We start from the raw sequence: 20,493 nt of genomic DNA, 5'->3' as shown, positions 1-20,493 counted from the left end.
ACGAGGGAACGACTGTGGAAGGCGGGGCTGATAGCTTCCCCGGAGTGCCTGAGGTGTGGAAGTGCAATAGGCTCCTTTATACATACGGTGTGGGAGTGTGTGAGACTGCAGAGATTCTGGACCGGAGTGTGGGATTGCCTGGAGGAGGTGCTGGGCTGGGAGCTCCCCCGCTCGCCGAAGTTGGGCCTCCTCCATGTCATGGAACAAGTGGGGGGAAATGTATACAAACGTCATCTGCTTCTCCTGGGCCTCACAGTGGCAAAAAGGGATATAGCCCGGGCCTGGAAGGCTCCTAGAGCCCCGTTGCTGGAGGTGTGGAAACGGGGCATGGACTTTAACATGGGGCTAGAACGCCCAATATTTGAGGCCAGGGGGTGTCCCAAAAAACATTTTCAGGTCTGGCAGAGATGGGCGGACTACAGAGGCCTTCTGCTGGACCCCCCAGCGCCTCGGGCCACCGACGCGGATCGCGCACTTACTGACTCTGGGTGAATTGGTACACATGCAGCGATTGAGATTGCTAGGCTCCTCTTGTTGGACACTGTAGACACCGTGCAGGGTGGAGGGTGGGCAACGGATGGGACAACGGAGGGTGGGATACTGGGGGAATGTTGCTTGAATGTATTTGAAAATGATACTATTATATGCACACTGCCTCTCCGATTCTTAGGGAGCGGTGCTTTATTATTTTATTCTGTCAACTACCAAAATCTAATAAAATTTTGTCCTGAAAAAAAAAAAGAATCTGCATCATATATCCATATGTTATAATCACTCTAAGGGATATCCATCATATGCTCGTAGTTGATACCAATTTCAGCAAAGCATGTCAAGATGTCCATCAGAATTGATTTGTAGCCACAAGTAGCCAGCGATGCCCCCCACTATGCCTCATATGGCAACAACTGCACCAAAGATACTGACAATATGGCAAAGACCATAATTCTAGGGTCACCATAATGCTAGGGTCACCATAATGCTTTTGGGGGCACTCAATATACCAAGCACGGACGCCTTAGGTAAGAGTCACCGAAATGCCTAGAATGCCCCCACAGACAATCTCCTATTTTCCACTTCACCCCAGCCCCTTCCTCATTGAATCCCTACATTCCCAGATTCTGTCTTGCCTGAATCTCGACCTCTCTCTCTTATCACTCTCACCACTTATCACTGATGTTTCTGCTACAGTTCTCATCCTTACCTCAATTATTCACTCCTATCCGTTGTCGCTTGACGATTTTCAAACTCATATCTGTCTATTTATCTACCTTGATTTCTATGTATGCTCCACTCTGCTATCTGTCATTTGCCACATCCTCTTTTTCCTTCTGGGCTTTCTGTCTGCATTTCAATGTGTTCTTTCTTTCCTTTCACTATTTTTCATGACATCATTCCTTTACCTTTTCTTGTCCTTTATTTCTCCTTTCTTTTCACTAGTCACCTCTCCATCTCGTTCAGCCCTCTTCTTTCCTTCCTACTTCTTCTTTTATTCTACTAAAATCTTTCCTACCATCTTGATTAATATGTTTTTCATTTTTCCTTTTCCTAACTCACCTGATCCTTTCTATCTCAGCCTTTCTCTTCTTCTTCAATTTTTCTTCTCCTTTTTCTATCTTTCCTGTTTCTTCCTTCTCTACTTTTCATCTTCACCTGTTTTCTTTTTTCCCCTGTTCTGCTTCTCTGCTTCCATTTGTGTTCACCTCTCCTTCTTTCTCTCCTCCAAATTTTCTTTCTTCCCTTTCTATTTCTCTCTTTTTCATTTTCCAAATTCTCTTTCTTCTCCCCTTTCTTGAGTTTTTATCTCCCCCTTGTTTTGTCTCCCATTTCATTTGTACTTTCATTTCTCTCCCCAAGGACCCTTTAGCAAATCTTTCGTTTTTTTCACCCTTTTCCTCCTTCTTTCATCAACTTCCTTTTTCCATCTCCCATTTCTTTCTTTCTCTTTCTTTTGTTCTTTCTTTCTTTCTTTCTTTCTTTCTTTCTTTCTTACTTCTCCCATGTCTTTCTTTCTTCTCTACTTTCCATACTGGTGAATCTCTACTGGCTCCAATTGCCAGCCCGCACCATCTGCATAACCAATTACATATCCAAGGTGTTAGAAATGGGGGTCTCTAGTTGGCAATGGTTTGCACCTTTGTCCAAATAGTGACAATTGTTTCTAGTCAGGGAAAGGGGGATACACTCCTAAAATAACCCCTGCTCACCCCCTCGGTAGCTTGGCACGAGTAGACAGGCTTATCTCAGAGGCAGTGTGTAAAGCATTTGTGAATACATACAGTAACACAGTGAAACACTACAAATGGAAACCACACCAGTTTAGGAAAATAAGTCATCATTATCTAAACAAGACCAAATGACAACAATCCACAAAGCAGTACTAAAATAGGTTCTTCAATGGTAGAAATAGTTCAGTTCAATGGCAGTTGTAAATGCGACACTTTTCCAACAAAGTACCTTAGATGCGTCACACAAAACAAACAGACGGGTCGCAGCGAAGGTAATGTATCAGTTCCTTACTTTGGGGGAATCACTGAGTCAGTTCCTTACTGCAGCGCATGAGAGGTGATGAGTCGGTTCCTTATTGGAGAGGAGGCGATGGGTTGGCTTCTTACTGCGTTCCGGTTACGATGCTACAAGATATCGCCTCAATGCGACGATCCGGTGCGATGCGACAAAATAGCGTCTCCTAGAGATACGATGATCTGGTCCTATGCATGTACTTTTGCAGCCGCACAGCAGGCGCTGCGATGATGTTCTCTGTGATGCGTCAAGACTCGGTGTAGATGCAGCAGGCTACTTCTCGTGGCTCGGCGATGCGTCGGGTCTCCATGCAGATGCAACACGCTTCTTCATTGTTGCATCGTGCATCCAGCTCCCAGTCTCTAGAGGTCCTAAAAAGCAGCAGGCACCTCTCTGTAGGTTAGAATTCCCAGCAAGGAAATTCAGGGGGAGCTGGTGGTGAATTCTTTGTGTCCCTGAGACTTCAGACAGGAGGAAAGCTCAATTTCAAGCCCTTGGAGATCTTTCTCAAGATGACAAAGCAAACAGCAAAGTCCTTTTCTGCTTTCCTTTGCAACAAGTAACCAGTGCAGGCCAACACCAAACAGCAAAGAGCACAGGGGCAGTAATCCTCCTTCAGCTTCTCCAGTTTCTTCTCCTTGGCAAAGGTTCCGCTTGATTTCCCAGAAGTGAACTAAAATTCTGGGGTCTGGGTCCCCCTTTTTATACACACAAATCCTTTGTCTCTGAAGGCCGAGAGTGTCTGTACCCAGCCAAAACCAGTTCTGTCCTCTCTGGTGCAGCTTCCTGGCAGGAGGTGGAGACAGCATTGTTGAAAGTAGACCTGGCCCTGGTAGCTGAAAGAAAATCTCCTCCCCCTACTCTCTATTCTATGTAGGTTTAGGCAAGTGAAATTAAATCTCCTCCCCCTACTCAATTCAATTCAACCCAGGTCCCATTCAGCCCAGCCCTGACTCATCAGATTGCTGGAGCCGCAGCCTTCTCCCAGCTCCTGTCACTCACAAGCCAGACATGCAATACACAAACCTAGTAGAGGCACACTGGATGGTTAGGCCAGAAAATATCTACTTTATAAAAGTGGATATTTTCAAACACAGAATGTTAAAATAACCCACACTTAAAGATGCACTTTAACATTCTGAATTCAAGCATACTAAATTTTATTTTCCCAATCTGTTCCCTGGGTAAGTTATATTTATAAGAAATTATAAACTAACTGCCCATTCTGGCCTATGGAAACAGACAGCCTTGCCATAGTGAAAAACGAAATTGGCAGTAATTCACTACCAGGACATGCCTCACACATCAGAGCATGTCCTACCTTTCACATACAATGCACCTTGCCCACAGGGGTACCTTGGGCCTACCTTAGGGGTGACTAACATGTAAAAAAGGGAAGGTTTAGGGATGGGCAAGTGTGTGCACTTGCCAAGCCGACATGGAAGTCCCAAACTGCACACAAGCTCTGCAATGGCAGGCCTGGGCCACATTTTTTTCAAGCTGCTTCTGTGGGTGGCACAACCAGTGCATTTTAACTTACCTTTACTGAGTTTGGGGATTATAGCAGTCGTTTTCATTATTTCACTGAATTAGACATCCCGGGAGTGGAGTTACGTTTAGTTGCTTTGACTACGATATCTGTGAATGCTGGTTCGAGTCTCTTACTAGACCCGATTATGGCTTTTTCTTTTGAACTGTTAGTATTTTAATTGAATTAATCTAGGGTAACAGTAACTGTTTATGTAGTATTTTCTGATATTGCTTGATAAAATAGATTGTACAGGCATGTACGTTTTGGTGTGATTATGCCAGCTTTTTAAACCAATGACGTTGGTACACAAATCACACTTTGAGAATGTGCTGACTTTTTTCGTGAGAATCTGCATATTGTGACAATTATATAATATATTACTTGATATTGATTACGTCTGACGAATGTATCAGAATATTGATGATTCGTGTTTTTACTTGACTTAGCAAGTGTTAGAAACTGATTATTTACCCACTACAAGATGGCGGGCAAGTTCAAACTCCGGACCGAGTGAATATATTTGGATAATATGGCGTGTTTGTTGAACGCCAGATCTCGTTGTGACTGAAGCACGGACGTACTCAGCACCGGTAAGATGAGCGCAGTTGAGAAGGTTCTGTTGTTGTTACTATTACTGAATGTGCCAGGGAAATAGGAACGTTGCTAACTTCGTGACCTTTGTTTCTTTATTTTCTTGATAGAGGAACACGTACTCGTGTTTTGAACTCTTGACTTGACCAGAATACATCATATTATTACCATTACCCATGATGGGACTTTAAAGATTATCACCTCGTGCAGATGACTTTACTGCAATAGGAGGTGAGTTTTGTTAGTGGCAGTACATTGGGTTCACTTATGGATTTAAGATATATTTTTATATTAGATATTTTTGTACTTTTTGTTGACATATTCCTACGGAAATAGATCTTTTGGAATTAATACTGGTAAAAGGATTACCTTTGAGGAATAATATAATTACTATTTACTGGATATATCGAAACCATTTGAGGAGGCTTTTGTCTAGTGAGTATCTATTTGGATCAGGAGTATAGGTTGGTTTGCACAGATTTATGTCTGGATATATTTTGAATGTGGCATTCCCTTTATTTCAGAATTTGGTTTCACACATTATTTTGTGACCATATATATAATTTATGGCACATGGTTTACCAGTTGAGGTAATTTTTATTCAACTTACTTTTATTAAACCTATATTTCTTTATTGGCATCTTGGTCCTTTCACAGACACTGTGGGGTGCACGATAATTTTGGTCTTTTCTTTAATGACCAGCTCACGACTTTGGGACTACACTTTTCACCTCTTTACAAGAGTGTGTATTACTCTTCCTAACTTCATTTGGAGGTGATGTTTAAACTTATGGAAGATTGTTTAATTATTACATTTCCTAATAACTTCCTCTTGGGTTGCAGCCCTGATGAAGTAATTGAGGCATGACAATAATGCTTGATGAAACACGTGTTGGCTGCTGAGAATATTATCTGATGGGAGAACTATCAATAAAACTAACTTGGATATACTACCAGGATTGAACATTGAGCCCCGGTGTCTTTTTTCCTCAAGATTATAATCGAGTGGATATTGTCTCGATAAAGACTATTGAAGGACGTGATCTTTATTGACAATTGGATGTAGTGACCTTACAATTTGAACCTGTTACAATCATACTATATTCATGAATATTGTGGAGTGCTCAGTGAGAAATTATATTATTTGAAGTACACAGAGTTCCCTTTGGGTGATGTGGGTAAGTTTGGTAACCTTTCCTTCTTGCTTGGTAGCACCTTTATGTATTTGCGACACTACTTTGCCAATACCTAAGCTGTGCGCCAGAATTTATACCTGGTTGCCTCTATTGTTGTATTGAAGCTCAATTTCAAGCCCTTGGAGATCTTTCTCAAGATTACAAAGCAAACAGCAAAGTCCTTTTCTGCTTTCCTTGGCAACAAGTAACCAGTGCAGGCCAACCCCAAACAGCAAACAGCACAGGGGCAGTAATCCTCCTTCAGCTTCTCCAGTTTCTTCTCCTTGGCAAAGGTTCCGCTTGATTTCCCAGAAGTGATCTAAAATTCTGGGGTCTGGGTCCCATTTTTATACACACAAATCATTTGTCTCTGAAGGCCGAGAGTGTCTGTACCCAGCCAAAACCAATTCTGTCCTCTCTGGTGCAGCTTCCTGGCAGAAGGTGGAGACAGCATTGCTGAAAGTAGACCTGGCCCAGGTAGCTGAAAGAAAATCTCCTCCCCCTACTCTCTATTCTATGTAGGTTTAGGCAAGTGAAATTAAATCTCCTCCCCCTACTCTAAATTCAACCCAGGTCCCATTCAGCCCAGCCCTGACTCATCAGACTGCTGGAGTCGCAGCCTTCTCCCAGCTCCTGTCACTCACAAGCCAGACATGCAATACACAAACCTAGTAGAGGCACACTGGATGGTTAGGCCAGAAAATACCTACCTAATAAAAGTGGATATTTTCAAACACAGAATGTTAAAATAACCCACACTAAAAGATGCACTTTAACATTCTGAGTTCAAGCATACTAAACTTTATTTTCCCAACCTATTCCTGGGTAAGTTATATTTATAAGAAATTATAAACTAACTGCCCATTCTGGCCTATGGAAACAGACAGCCTTGCCATATTGAAAAAAAATGGCAGTAATTCACTACCAGGACATGCTACACACATCAGAGCATGTCCTACCTTTCACATACAATGCACCTTGCCCACAGGGGCACCTTGGGCCTACCTTAGGGGTGACTAACATGTAAAAAGGGGAAGGTTTAGGGACTGGCAAGTGCACTGCCAAGCCGACATGGAAGTCCCAAACTGCACACAGGCTCTGCATTGGCAGGCCTGGGCCACATTTTCTTCAAGCTGCTTCTGTGGGTGGCACAACCAGTGCTGCAAGCCCACCAGCAGCATTTAATTTACTCGCCCTGGGTACACATGGTGCACTGTACTAGGGTCTGACAAGTAAATCAAATAACCAATCATGGAATCACTAATCCATTACATCACTTTACAATAGGGAGCACTTGCACTTTGGCACTGAACAGCAGTGGCAAAGCGCCCAAAGCATCTAGACTAACAAAAACAGAGGAGGCAACAGCAAAAAGTGGAAGGGAGACTCCCGGCAATGGTGCCAAGTCTAATACAAGGCCATCTCAACTGGCACCCTCAACTATCTGTCTGCAACTCCCTTCCCCCAACACACGCACAACCAGGACATCATCAGAGAAAAAGAAGTATGCCTTCTCCATTTATATCCACAGACCTAAAGCTACCACAACAACTTTGAGGCTGCTCTAATTTAGCAAACTGCTAAAGACATACCTTTTTAAAGAACACTACATCACAACAATGCAACTGTCCACTCCCACCCTCAGAACCCAGCTTCCCCTCCAGTCACTCACTGACCCCATCTTTGCTTTTTAACTTAAACAGCACTTTCTACCAGGTGATGCTGTACAAATACCACATACAGACATGCAACATACTCTCCACTGTGCATTTCTTTCATTATTCCCACATGGCATTCTTCTCCATTTTCCTTGATCCACCTTTCAGTTTACTCTATGTTGAACCTTTTCACTTGACTTTTCATTGCCTTTTCTAAATGACCTCACCCTGTGTGTGAAGGGGCAAACTATCCCTCTACTCCCCTCCTACAGGCCTCAGAGGGCAAATGTCTGTAAGAAAAGCTAGGCTATAATGCCTGAAATACACATTAAAGGAAATGCCAACAGAGCTTGCAAAACTTGACTGTGAGGTTAATAAAATACTTCTGCAGACTAAGTGGGAAGCTGTAAAAATGCTGTACTGGATAAAGAATGCTAGCAGGGAATGAAGCTGCAAACAATGGCCCAAAACACATTTTCAAGCTATGATACGATGTGAAGTGCTAAAGCCAACTCCATTTATCGGCATACCGATTGGATGAACTGCACCATTTGTTAAATCAACAGTACTGCTCAAAGCAGAGAAACACCATAAAGTATTGTAAAATAACATACATCGTCAATCAATAACATATATAACATCAGTCCACAAATGAGAAGGTTAAAACCTTCATACTCCCAAACATTTTGATTATAAATTGCCCACAAGTTAAACATTTAGTAACATTTAAGACCTGCCCGGATGCTGTATTTTTTGTCACAGTCTTTTTCTGCTCTCTTTTATAACCTTAACTCGTCAAATCTTTGATTCTATTTGAACTGCCCTGATCATTAAATGCAATAATTATCATAATAAAGAAAATAAAAAATAAGAATAAAATAAAACATAATTATAAGTTACAGTATAAGTTGAATGCATGGATGCCAGGTCAATCTAGACCTTATTTAATTGAGCTTGACAATGTTGTTGTACTCACTAAAGGAGAAACTCGCTGATCAATTTTACTTTAGATTGACATCCATAAAGGAAGAGTCAACATTCAGTTTAGAGATCACTCAACATTAATCTCCTTTTTTTATCCTAGTGGGTGTATTGAATTTAGTTGTCAGCAGATCACTTGCAAAGCTCAGACTTGTGGTATAAACAACACTCCTGACACAATATGTGGTCCAAATAAGTATAATCTATTTCTACCTCGTCCCATGACACAATAAGAAGAAAAGAATGACCTGAATAAATAATTATTTTTCTCTCTATCACATACACAATGCAGCAGACTCTTTAGACACCAAAACGATCAAATCAGGAAACAAATCTGCATTTCACACAAGCTCACACGTGAGTTACTCACCAGTAGCTAGGTTGTTCCTGAGATGCATACAGAGACAAAGTTTCTGTTTCAGGACATCTGAATCAATGAGTTTAGGGACTTTGAGCCTGAGTTAGACCCTGGCAGTGTTTATACTGTTCATCAGGGTGGAGGAGGACATTATACACACCACTCTGATGGACATAGAATCGCAATATTTTGAGAATACTGCCAACCCAGCATTGATCTTTGGACATTCACAGAAACTGCAGAAACGGTGGCTCCTGTCAAGGCACTGACGGTTTGGTGAGCCACCACCATGTTTTAGAAGGCCGCTCACCAAACCATTTATTTTCAAAAACAAATTCCCAAAGCTGGAGTTGTTTTGAAAAACAAATTACTAATGACCCGACATCCTGGGAGTTTTCATCCACTGTATGGGTTTCATTAATAATGTTCTTCTATTCGTGACCACCTTCTCTAATGTTTCTAATTCAACTGCCTCTACTCTGTTTGGCCATCGAGGTAGGTTTCCAATAGTGGAGCCAGCAGGGTCACCACTGTCAGAAAAACTATGATCCACCTAACTCAAAAGAAAGCAGGAGGACTGAGAGTGTTAGGGACAAGGTGCTACACTGCGTTTGTGGCAGAGTACCCTGTCCATCAAACTCTAAATTGGTCCCTTCTTCTAATTTCTAAATGTAGGCCAAAACATTTTTGACCTTCTAGATAGCTACACCATTCCTACCATTTTCCCCTTTGTCTCCTCTGATTTTGTTCTTATTAGCGAAAGTTGTAGGGCCCCTACTTGTTAGGCACCTATCACACAGCAGAGCTAGTGCTCCTCAGTGACACCCTTGATGTGTCATGGGAATGGAGAAACCCTCCATCTGCGAGTGATAAATACATCACAACAATTCTGTTTCCTTATTTTATTTTGATACATTTATCGCTCCCTTGATGATATTTTTGTTCCTGATTTTTTCTACTTACAGTTGGAATTTTATTGGGATCTAATGCTGATTCTCTTTTTGCCTGGCTCTTTCCTCATGCCTGACGTGAGGAAAAGATTGGTGTGTGTTGCTTTATTCTTCCTCTTCAATCAAGAACTACACTATTATTGTTTTTGTGGCATTTTCCTCGTAACCGTAATCTTCTTAAGGAGATACTTACATGAACTACTAGTCTGTGCATAATGTCACCATGCCTACTGGTTGTAGTTGCTCTTTCTTCAGATCACGAAGAAGAAAACTTAAAACAACGTTCTCACCATCCAGTCCTTGACAGTAATACGAAGAGCCTGTGCTATGAATATAAGAGAATAATTATACAAAGGATTCTTCAAACACACCCTCAATTTAAGAACACAGTTTGATCTTGTGACAGTATGTAGGTAACAAGAAGCCCAACCGGAATACACCAAACCTGGAGAAGAAAATAAAACCCATTATCGTGTTTACAATTAGTTTAGTAGGTAAAACTGTTGGGGATTGATAGACCTAGATGGTATATGCAGCAAAGAGGAGAGTGTGTGGTGCTTACATATAACTGTCAAGCACAAAAGAAGTCAGGAACTACAGGTAGCCATATGTTAGGATTATAGATTGGGAAAAACAAGTGCAAGCAAAGACCTTGAAAACTCCAGGCTGAAAAGGTATTGCCGGCTGAAGAATCAAAAGCACATATGTTAAATTTTGCTGAGATAATAGTTTCTAAATGTGATAATGCAATCAGTCCACCATTAACACACATATTTATGTATCCTTGGTGAAAGCAACTCCCTATTGACAAAAGCCTGCATTCTAAACTGTGTTACTGTGTTGTATACAGCCTTTGCAATGCATCAAGCTTGGTGGCAGAGATTACTTTATGTATTATTGACGGAGAGAGTTGACAAGGCAAATACAGTGACTTAGTAATCCATTGTTTGGTTTTCATTTCCATAGCATCAACCCTACCTTGCCAGGTGACTTTGTTTTGCTTCTGTATGTATGTTGTATTGTATATATGCTTTGCCTGGGTGACAGACTCAAGAGTAATACGAAGTATCTCCTGAAATCTTCCTGAATCTGTCAAAGACGTGCTGTTCTCACTTAGAGGAGATCATAAGAAATTGTTTTCAGGTTTCTACATAGAGGATTAGTAAGGTAGAGTTGACGAAAAGATATGATAAGGTTTCACTTTTTCTTTATTTCAGGTGGAGCACAGACCTGGTGCTTTGCCTATGCGGCGCATAGCTGCAGCTCTTGCTGTGCAGTCACCCACAGGAGATGGGGTCAGGTTCTGGCCTGAGTTAAAGGTCCTGCACCCCACCCCCACTGCATACAGCCAAATGACATGCACGAGGTGGTGCTGAATGCCCAAAGATGGTGGGGTGCATGTTCTGGCCAGAGCCCAGACCATGAGAGCCACCCCTTGAGCACACGGCCATAGGCTATACGCAGCAGGGGATTGGTAACTGTGGAGGGTGAAGCACACTGCTTGGCCTCCAAACAGGAGAAGGTTGGGTCACCTGCTCATCGAGGGTGGTTCGCAGGGGCTGGCCAAAGGCCAGGCCTTGTGCCCACCTTCACTGCAGAGACCAAGGGCAGTGTGCAGTGGAGGGGTTGAACACTTGTGGATGGTGGTGACCCCTTTGGGGTCAGACGCCAATAGAGAGTGGGGTACAGGACCTGGTCAGAGGTCATGACTTGCTCACCACCATCCATAAGCACTGCTGAAGTCTGTGTGCACCCGGGGTCAGACTTTCTTGGACAGAGGGCTACAGGGATTGGCCACCCCATCCTCTGCAGTCCATGGCCAAAGGCCATGCACAACACAAGTCAGACGCCCATGGTGAGTGCAAAGCAGGGCTGGCCAGAGACCAGGCCATGCATCCCACCCTGCTGTACATGGCCAGGCCCTATGCTCTACCTCTGCTGCACAGGACTGAAAGCTGAGCGCCACAGTGGTCAGGCTCACCCAATCCGCCCATGGTAAAAGGCCGTGCACCATGGAGTTTGGCCGCTGGCTGCAGTTTAGGAACAGGGTCTGGCTTCACAACCCCTGGTGCATGAAGGGTACAAGGCCTTACCATAGGTCATGATCTGTAGACAACCCCTGCTGCAAGTGACTAAAATATATGTGCTGTAGGGGTAAGCTTCTTTCTACAGGGTGTGTGTCGTGAATGCAGCGAAAGTGTGTCAGAAGTGATGGTTAGCCATCAACAGAGGCTGAGGTATCATCAAACACCCGCCCAAAAACAAAACATTGAGTATAGTTAGGTGGGCTTATAACACCATAGCGTATGTTTAAAAAAACTTCTGAAACTTCCTGGCAAAAACACAGTTAAAACGCATTTATGGTTACAAAACAAACTAAAAGCACCAGTGTAAGGCAAACAACAATCAAAAACACATCCACTAACTTGGCAGCACACATTCACAGTCACAAAAAAGTAACCCCCAGAAAACCCCTACCAACTGTTGTAAAGTAAAAAACAATATGCTACAACATACACTTCATCATTTAGAAACACTTCCATGTGATATACATTTTTAAATGATATTACGCAATCATATATTTGTTAATTAGCATCAAGAAAAACAGAATCATTTAAAGTGCAAGTAAAAATACATATATAGATTGATATAGACTATTAGCATGTAACATATATTAAGCTATACATAAGCAAACCGAAACGTTTAGTCAAAAACCATATCCCTCTTTTAGTTTATCATCACAGAAAGTGCAACCTACCAAGAACGCCTGTCACTATTATATAAATATTAAACTATTAAAAACAGATTCACCATTATGTTTCAATATAACATACTTAATAATTAAAATTCTATTCTTTACTTTTAAATTATACTATCATACAAACCTTAGATCCAAAGCACAATACTACGGAAAAGGTTTTACATATATTATACTGAATATAAATATCTAAATTTGTCATTCACGTACTTAAAAAATCACAGTAATATCAATATCATGGATGATGTAGTCAGTGATGTCATCAGCGGCATATTCAATGATGTCTGAATGAATGAATGAATGAACTTTATTGTATATGGTTATTTACAACCTTTACAAAGTACAAGAAATGAATAAGTGATGTCATTTAACATGCCATGAGTGATGAAACATTTGAGGTAATACAAAGTGCACGGCGGAGGTGCAAGTTGCGTTTGGCAAACGGCGAGAAAAGACTTTGCGGGGACAAGTGCGCTGTGTCTCATTGCTGCGCAGTGAATAAACAAGGTGGAATCATAACATCGGGTGTGGCGCTTCAATTGCAAGAGCAATTTCATTTGTATATATATATATATATATATATATACCAAACTTCTCCTCCAATTCGAGCAGAGACAAAGGGACACCTCGGGGTTTCAAACATTATTTTAATGGCAGAATAACATGACCGGTTTCGCGGTAAGCCTTTATCAAATGTATCTGTCCAAGTAGCGTGGAACCCACTAGTCAATCTTTAAGTGGCTCCTCCATCCAGTGGTCGAGGGCTGAACTGCACTGAATAAAACCACACGGGAATGTAAAATACCAACTGAATGTCCCCTTCTTTCTGCCACCAGCCTCAGCAGGTCAGGTATATATATATATATATATATATCTTGCTCCAACATCCCTTCTACTTCTTAGAAGAAAAATGGCACTCACTGGGCTTCAGTGTGGCAAATAGCGATCCCATAGTCTGCCACGAGGCAGGCATGCAGAGTGGTAGAGAAAGCGGGCCATGGTCTCCGAAGACGTCTTAGCAATCCCACTGTGTGGGACTTACTGGAGGTAACAAGAGGACATCCTTGAGGACCAACTTCCCAAACTATTAACTCGAGTCAGTCCCACACAGCAGCACTGGTAAGTACTCGTACCAGGCCATGCTGACTTTGCCCACCACACTACAAACGCGCTACCTGGCACGCTCTTGCATGGAGATTGTTCCCTTCACTGCTGGGGGTCCTTTAGGGACCAACTAGCCTACCTTTTACCTCCAGTAAGCCCCACAAAGTGGGATTGGTGAGAGGTATACAAAGGCCATTCCCCCTTTCTCCACCACTCGGCAAACGCCCCCTGGCGCATTGTAAGTTGGGGGATTAAGTACTCTTGAATCCTGACGGTCTCTGGGGTCCAACAAGTCCACCAGGTACCTCAAGTAAGAGCCACAGAGCTGCGTTGCAGAGAGGTATAAAAAGGGGCGTGGCCTGGACCACCTCTCTGCAACGCAGCCCTGTGGCGCTTACTGGAGGTACCTGGTGGGCTAGTTGGCCCCCAGGGACCCCTAGTATTGAAGGGGAATTAATTCCCCAACTTAAAATGCGCCACAGGGCGCGTTTGCAGAGTGTTGCTGGGAGAGGGCGGAGCCTCGGCAATGCCGGTCTTTTTAAAAAAAAAAAATGTTAAGAAGGGGAGCTGTGTGCCCCCCCTTCCTTACCTATTTTATGGGCCCTGTAGACCCCATCCCCCAGGGCCTGACCCCTATATTTTTATGTTTATTTTAAATGTAAGAAGGCCATATTCAGCCCCAGGGCATGACCAGTGTTTATTTTTTTTTTATATATTTGGAGGGGGCTGTGTGGCCCCCCCTCCTCAGGCCATTTATGACCCAGGGGACCCCATCCCCCTTGGCCAGCCTTTGAACAAATTATAATGGGGGAAGGGGGTTCGCGTGGCCCCCCTCCCACGCCATTCCTTGCCCCAGGGACCCCATCCCCCTGGGGCCTGGCCTCTCGTTGGGGACCGTGGGGGGAGCCCCAATGCCCACACGGTCCCAGCCGGCTCCACGTCTCCTGCGGGAGCCAGCATTGCTTTTCCACATGGGCAGCTCCCCGTGTGGAAAAGCAATGTGGTTTGGATTTTGGAAGAGAGCTCTTCCAAAATCCAAACCACAGTTTGCTATGACAGGGCGGGAGCTGCATGGCTCCCGCCCTGCCATAGCAAACAGCAGTGTCCTGGAGGTGGGCACCCCAGGACACTGCAGGAGCCGGCTCTGGGAGGTGGCAGTCCCCAGGGCCATGAAGAACTCCGGGGGGCCGCACGGCTCCCCTCCAAACGTTTGCACAGCCCCGGAGGTGGTGGTCTCCAGGGCTCAGGGGTCCGTAACGGACCCCCAAATTTGCATTTTAGAGCCCCGGGGAGATGGCTTTCCACGGGGTGTGTGGCTTAGGCTCGAGCTGCCCCCTATCAGGTTTCTCTTTGAAATAAAAAATAAGCCCCTGGGACTTGGGGGGGCCTTGGAGGCCTCCCAAACTTTAAAAAAACAAGCCCCGGGGTGGCGGTCCCCGGGGCTTCAGGGGGGCCGTGTGCCCCGCAAATATTTATGAAAAGCCCCGGGGGTGACGGTCCCCGGGGCTGCGGGGGTCCCCCTGGGCCCCTGCTATTACAATTTACCATGCCCCCGGGACTTTGCCCACCCGGGGCAAAATAATAGCGACGCACGGGAGTCCGTGCTTCGTTTTTTTTTCTCTCGGCTGGATTCGAGCACCCAGCGCGAATTCGTCTGATTATTTTTTCATGCTTTTTTGGGCCCTGGGGGTCCTTGTGAGACCCCCAGAGCAGGCCTAGGGGTCAGGGTGTTCCTACCCTGCCCCCTTTTCTTGATTTTCGTGTTTCTTTTTCTCTTTTCGGAACCCACCTTTTTTCACGGCCCCCGCTTGCCAAATCACCTCAAAACTTTTAAGATAGGAGCTGACAGGAGCTCTCCCACGAGTTTTGAAAATTTAGCGAAGATTCGTCAAAACGGCGCCACAGTTATTGGGAAAAGAAAAAACGCTTTTCCTATGGAAACTAGGTCCTAAGCATTCTCAACATCAGCGATACTCTAGATCTGCTCACCTCAAATGTCTGCTTTTCTATCAAAATCTTTAAGCATAGGATTAGCACAATGCCATCCACGCCGAGATAGAAAGGGACAAAGTCTTTTGCCATTGCTACAGCAAAGTCTTTAAGCATAGGACTAGCAGAGTGCTGTTCATGCCGAGCTCTAAAAATGTCAAAAGCCAATTACCACTCCAGGCACAATGTGCCTGGAAATGGCAAAATACTTTTTCCCTTTCTATCTCAGATTGGATGGCACTTCATTCCCAAACCCGTAGTGTGCCAGAAGGCGCAGAGTGGTTGAGAAAGGGGGGGCGTGGCCTCCAAAGACCTCTTAGCAATACCACTGTGTGGGACTTACTGGAGGTAACAGGAGGGGTAGTTGGCCCCCAAGGACGCCCTTGGGGGCTAACTACCCCTCCTATTATCTCCAGTAAGTCACGCACAGCAGCATTGGTAAGTTCTCAAAGCAGGCCGTACCCCCTTTGCCCACCATTCAATCTGCCCTGCGTTCAAAAACAGGCAGAGAAAGTGGGGGTTTGGCCACTTATCTATCAGTTAACATCGCAGTTAACATCGCAGACATTAATATAACAAAATGTTGAGCCCCACCACATTTCATGGTCTCTCTTTTATCACTCCCTGACAACTATGATATTCTGTTAATACATTTCTATCATAATGTTTTTAAACAACTGTCTGGGGAAATTATCGAGCAGTTTAATGTGTATTTAACTGATTTCTTTTTTTAAAAAAAAGCTAAACGTACTGCTTATCTTATTTGGGCTGGTGATTTCAATATTACACTTTGCCGTTTTTCGGATTCCAGGGTTTGTGGTTTTAGTGATAGCTATACACATAACATCAAACACATTTTCTCACTCTGCTTATGGTGACACATTAAATTATCTGGGGCCAGATGTAGGTCGCCAAATACCGGTCGGTAACGGCCGATTTCGGCCGTTACCGACCGGTATTTGGCTTTTGAGATGTGGGTGGGTCTGAATTTACAGAATCGGTATATTTACCGATTCGGTAAATTTACCACTTCGGTATTTTACCGAATCGGTAAATATACCGATTCTGTAAATCCATATGTAGGTGACACTCCTAAGAGTGCCACAGGCCCTTAGGAGTCGGTATTGTACCACCCAATCCTATTGGGTGGTAAAATACCGAATTCAGGTGAGCGTGCACATCTGTGCATGCACACCTGTGCCATGTGACACACAGACATGCCCTTAGGGCATGTATGTGTGCGACATGGCATACATGCCTGTACTTGGGGTGCTAGAGGGTGTCAAAGTGACACCCCCTGCACCCTTGCAGGATTCGGTATTTACCGATTCTGTAAATACCGAATCGGTATTTCACATTGATTCCTATGGGCTTCAAGGCCCATAGGAATCAATGTGAAATACCGAATCGGTATTTACAGATTCGGTAAATACCGACTCTTACAGATTCAGTAATTTTTTACCTACATCTGCCTCCTTCCTATTTACCGACTCTTAAATACCGATTCGGTATGAGTCGGTATTTAAGAGTCGGTAAATAGGAATTACCTACATCTGGCCCTCGGTCCTTAAACATAACTTGGTTTTTCCGAGCGAAGTGTGTGGCCTATAGAATGCTAGTGTACCCACGTTCACAGGAAATTCATCAGGGAGCGCTATAGATGTTTTCCTTGTCTCAAAGGAATTGTGTGCTTATCTCTCTGACTTTACAATAGCCAGTAACTGTGTGAGTGATAGGTCTCAGACAACATGTTATTATCCAATTTCCCTGATAGACGCCAAGATCTTAGGCCACATCCTACTGTCCGGCCTCGAAGATTGGGCCTTCACAAAAAACCTTTGGTCAGAAGTGTAATTTAGGTTCAGACAAGGCATTGGGACAATTAAGCAATACCTGAATTTGTACCTAATTTGGGGAAAGTATGTGAAAGCCAAGAAGGCCTCTTTGCCACCTGCTTTTATTGATTTATTGAGTGCCTTCAACCTTTTTATTCACTCTAAGCTGTTGGAGATAATGTGAAAAATGGGGGTTGAACAGGATTTACTGTGCTTATAATGCGCCTCCATCAGGACATCACAGTAAAGCCGCATTGGGCCCTCAGGCAAATGTTCTCCAATCATTAGATCAATCAGGGGTGTTAGGCAGGGGTGCATTTTGGCCCCGTTCATAAATGGAATTAGTGAGATTTTGATTAGGAACAGTAAAGATGTCCCCTGTATGCGCCATACTTCTTTCTCCATCTTATTATATGGTGATGATGCAGTTTTGATGGACCAAACTGCAAACTGCCTCCAGTGCCTTTTAGACCTGTTTTTTTTTTTAACAATTTTTATTGAGACGATTTGCAGAGCATTTCAATAACAACAGACTTTTCATATCTTGTAGACACATTACGTCCAGAATCACACATTGTCGTTGACAGTGTACAGGAACTATCACTTCTACTATGCTCCCCCTTCACAACCCTCCCCAACCCATGGGGGCATATTGCAGGAGGTCGTACATCACATTTTGTTCAAATACTGGCATCCGAATCAGAGTCCTCAGGATGCGGGGGTTCACATATGCCTCCTCGGTAGGTGTTCCATCCTCCCCAGACCTTCTCCCATTTTTTCGGGCAACCTCTATTCATGTAAACTGATATTTCTGCGACCAAAGCCAGGTCCATATCTCTGCACCACTGAGTAAGAGTGAGGCTAATCCTAGAACCCCAATGTTGCGCAATGTTCCTTTTCGCTACTGTCATGCCTAACGTCGCCCAATCCTGGGCCGTCGTGTTCAAGTCTGTCGGGTCCCATATGTTCAACAGGCAGCATCTCGGAGTTGGCAGCACAGTGATTCTCGTCACCTGGGAAAGCGTCCTCATTACTGCCATCCAGTAGCCCACTATCTTGGGGCAGCTCCAGATGGTATGGTAGAACGTTCCCATTTCCCCACACTCCCTGAGGCAGTGCGGCGTATCCGCCCTCCCTATCCTTTGAAGGAGTGCCCTGGTGTAGTATGTGCGGTGCAAAATTTTTAGCTGCACCAATCGAAGCCTAGATGGAATAGCAGCTTCCTTAGGGGAAGCAAGCGCCTCTCTCCAGTCCGCCTCGTCGATGTCTCTTATCTCCTGCTACCACTTGGTCTTCAGGGTCTCTGTAAGATCTGGTCTATTGTTTATTATTTTCTTATATGTTAGCGAAATTGCTTTTTTCTGTAGGTGATCGGTCAGGAGTGAATCCTCCAGTGGAGATGAGTCTTCCGTATTCGTGACCACCCCCTCCCATCCAAGTGCTCGCTGTGCCTCAAACCATATACGCATGGTGTGTAGTGTTGGTCCTGTGATAGATTGTCTCTTCTTTTTATTGTATAAGGCGCGCATAATCCCTGCCGGTGCTAGAAGATGTCTGTCTAGCCTGAACGCCAGGTCTCCCTGAGTAATATGCAACCAATAATTAATCGCGACTAATTAGGAAGCCCAATATTATGCTTTAATATCCGGTAGAGCAATCCCGCCGTCATATCAGCTTCTAATAAGTTTTTGGAGTGCTATGCGAGATGCTTTCCTGTCCCAAAGCAGCGTTGTTACCTCCGCATTAATTGTCCCAAAATAAGTCGAGGGGACAGGGAATGGAGTATTCTGTAGCGCGTACAGAAATCTTGGGAGTGCTACCATTTTGAAAAGTGCAGCTCGGCCCAGGAGTGTTAGAGGCAGCGTGCGCCAATGTTTAACATCTTTTTTAAATCGCGTCAATGGTTGAGTTAAGGTTAGTTCAGTAAAGTGTGCACGGTCTTGTGTTATAAATATCCCCAGGTACTTAAACCCAGTTGTGACAATCTGCAGATCGAAACCTCTCGGCAGCCGTGGCTGGGGACCCTGCAGGACATAGAGCAATGATTTGTCCCAATTAATGGTGTAACCGGACATCCGCCCACATGCAGCACAGATATCTAATAAATAATTAATGGAGCGCGTTGGAGACGTCAAGTATAAGAGGATGTCATCCTCATATAGCGAAATGCGATATTCCCAGCCAATCGCCCACTTTATACCCCGCATCCTGAGGTCCTGCCTGATCCATGCCGCGAGCGGCTCTAGTACTATCGCGAAGAGCAGGGGTGACAACGGGCACCCCTGTCTTGTCCCCCTCCCCAGTGGGAATTCTTTCAACAGGTATCCGTTAACTACAACTTGTGCAATTGGTTGTGTGTACAGTAAGTGGACCCACGTACAGAACTTTGGGCCGAAGCCCATGCGCTGTAGGACCGCAAAAAGAAAGGGCCATTCCACCAGGTCAAGCGCCATTCGTGCGTCCAAAGAAAGTATGGCCGCGTCTTCTGTTATGGTTGACCTACGCTCCAGTACACCGAAAAGCCGTCTCAGATTGAGCGCTGTGTTGCGGTTCGGCATGAACCCTGACTGATCTGCATGGATAATGTCAGATAAATGCAGATGTAGCCTAGTGGCCAGGGTTTTAGCAAGTACTTTTGCCTCCACATTGAGGAGAGAGATCAGCCTGTATGATGTGCATTCCTGCTCTGGCTTTCCAGCCTTATGATTCGCAACTATGGTAGCAAGGCGCTGATCCCGTGGTAGGATACCATCTGTGAAACTCTTGGTGAACATGGCCAATAAATGGGGCACCAGGTGTTTTGCCCCGTGCTTCAACTGGGATCCCGTTGGGCCCTAGCGCCTTCCCGGTGTGCAATGCCCTGATCGCCTGTGTAAGCTCGTCTGACGTGATATCCTCCTCTAAAGCAGCTATGGCGTCTGCCTCGAGTGTGTGTAACTGTATATCGAGTATAAAGGCAAGATTATCGTCTATCGTTGCAGTGGCTACTGGTGTGTATACCGTCTTGTAGTGCTGCGCTAATGCTTCGGAGATCTGTTGTGGT

General features: G+C 44.4%; 1 long non-coding RNA gene across 1 annotated transcript in view; it reads right to left on the bottom strand.

The window, feature by feature from the left end:
• LOC144798960 (uncharacterized) overlaps positions 1-10,087 on the bottom strand; it is a 70,750-nt gene extending 60,663 nt beyond the window's left edge. The window contains exon 1 of the long non-coding RNA XR_013603712.1: positions 9,958-10,087. This is a non-coding gene — a long non-coding RNA (uncharacterized LOC144798960). The remainder of the gene's footprint in view (positions 1-9,957) is intronic.
• Positions 10,088-20,493: the final 10,406 nt, after the last annotated feature.

Source organism: Lissotriton helveticus, chromosome 12 (genome assembly GCF_964261635.1).
Source record: "Lissotriton helveticus chromosome 12, aLisHel1.1, whole genome shotgun sequence".
Taxonomy (NCBI): domain Eukaryota; kingdom Metazoa; phylum Chordata; class Amphibia; order Caudata; family Salamandridae; genus Lissotriton; species Lissotriton helveticus.
The sequence above is the reverse complement of the archived record's forward strand: the minus strand, read 5'-3'. Positions and strand labels throughout refer to the sequence as shown.